This window comes from Egretta garzetta, unplaced genomic scaffold (genome assembly GCF_000687185.1).
Source record: "Egretta garzetta isolate BGI_Z169 unplaced genomic scaffold, ASM68718v1 scaffold287, whole genome shotgun sequence".
Classification (NCBI taxonomy): domain Eukaryota; kingdom Metazoa; phylum Chordata; class Aves; order Pelecaniformes; family Ardeidae; genus Egretta; species Egretta garzetta.
In genome coordinates, this window is record NW_009260435.1 from 613840 (window position 1) to 615838 (window position 1999).

General features: G+C 46.7%; 1 protein-coding gene across 2 annotated transcripts in view; it reads left to right on the forward strand.

Moving 5' to 3' along the window:
* Positions 1-1615: 1615 nt before the first annotated feature.
* The window catches only part of CSNK1G1 (casein kinase 1 gamma 1), a 112857-nt gene continuing 112473 nt past the window's right edge, over positions 1616-1999 (forward strand). For both annotated transcript variants that reach the window (XM_035899352.1, XM_035899351.1), the window contains exon 1: positions 1616-1677. The gene's annotated coding sequence lies outside the window, so the exon portion shown is untranslated. The remainder of the gene's footprint in view (positions 1678-1999) is intronic.

Below are 1999 nucleotides of genomic sequence, written 5' to 3' on the forward strand. Positions count from 1 at the left end.
CGCCCCGTCCCGACCTGCTCTGCCGCTGGCGACCATCCTCTTCAGCCCTTCTCTGCGGTGGCTTGTCAGCCCGTAGGAAGCCTTGTGTGCCGAGTCCAAGCTCGCGGTCGGTCATTAACACCCGCTGCCTCCCGCGTCTGGACTTCACATGAGGTTTTCCCCCTTTCTCCTTATCAGGCTGGCAGTGGCCTGGTTGAAGTCGCGCTGTCATGGGTGTGATCTCAGATTTGATTTTTTTTTTTTTTTATCAGTGACCTAATGCGTGTGTGTAACCAGCTTATGCTGCCACTCCCGAAGTTCTTCAGGACTTGCCTTTTCCTTCTCCCAGCTACTGTCTGTGACTTCCGTAAATAAATATGTCTTCTCCACATCCCTGTTTTAACACTGTCTTGGTAATTTGGTCTCTGTCAACCTGCTGGAAGAGGGCGATGGGTGAACGGAGAAGTGCGAGCTTTGTTCCCATCCTGAAGCTCTTATCAAATATTAGCAGTGCTTTCCCACAGACGTGTTCCAAAAAATACAGAGAGTGCCTTTGAATTACAGGTTCAGGGAGATTGCTTTCTTCAGGCTGCAAAAGCCGTGGAGGATTCCTTGCTGCTTGCCAGTTCCTGAAGTTTTGGAAGTGTTGCCGATGCAGCGAAACATTTATGATGGGAGAATGTGGTTTTTATTAATGTTGCTCTTGTAGAGAGTTGTACAGAGTGGTCTTGTCCATCTGAAGCTGGGCTGACAGTAGAGCTCTTTGAGTTAGGGACGAGTGATAAATTTCAGCAAGAGTTCTTGTACGGGGAAGGTGGCCACCAAGGTGCAACCAGATAAGAAAGGATCTGGAATTTAAATATTGTGGTATGTAGAAAAAAATAAAATTCTTATTAAAAAGACCCAGCCCTGATGTACTTAAATAGTGTGGAGGATCATGGTGAGAACTGGCTGGGCAGATCTCTCTTCTCCCTATTGAAGTTTTGGCTGTTGGGGTAGCAGTACTCTGGTACAGCTGATATTGCAACCTTTTGGCAAAAATATTGCCGACTCCCATGAAATTTTAGACTGTCCACTTGATAAAATCGGTGCTTTACACTTACGCTTTGTATAAGTCCCTAAACTTTGTTTAGATACAAGTATTGCTTCAAACGTTGCCTGCCCTGAAATTGCTTTTTCTGGACTCAGCAAAGTGTCCAGCTGGTGCCTTTTTTGTTTTTTAAGACCTGTTGGGCTGTGAGGAAGACAAGGCGCAGCTCTCTGCTTCACTCTGTAAGTCTACAGCTGCGTATTTTGGACTGCTGACCTAAAGTCCATGCTGGTTTAGGCCAATCTGGGCTTCTTGCTGTGTTTTCCATGTGGAAAGCTCTTCTATTACCCTCTGGCCACAGTGGTTGGAAGCGTTCACCAGGTTCTCACAATAAATTTATCTGTGGCGAGTAGGCACCTATTGGTGCTTGTGCCAGTGTCGCTGCTTACAAGAACAGCTCTTCTCTCCTTCGGTGCTTTCAGGAAGTGTTCAACTCTTGGCTTCTTCCATTCAAACCACATACGCCAACTTTGCAGTTGCTCTTTTCCAGGTTCTATGTCGATCTCCTCTGTGCACGTGTTTGCTTAAAGCCAGTCCCTGAAGGCCTCTGACTGGAGCAGGTAACAGCATGGCAGGGGAGGTCTCTGGGACACTCTGTGGTGCTGCAGGTAATTTCTCTGTGCCGGTATCCTTCACATCTGAATCACACTGGTGGTTCACAGGTTGCAGTGACAAGTTGAAATCCAGTGTCTCTCCCGTTTGGTTTTTTTCCCCCTCTTGGATTAAAGATCTTTCCAGTTCATAGCAGCATTTCTGCAAAGTCTGAAGTGTATGATCTTGCCTCATTCCAGTCCATCTATACTACCCTTCCGCAGGAGTTTCTATGCTGTTCCAATTCTCTGTATCAACACCAATTTGACTTTCTGTGCCAAAGTCGCTGATGGAAAATACCCTGGTAGGATTGATCAAGCAGGCGGGTTTGTAGAGCTC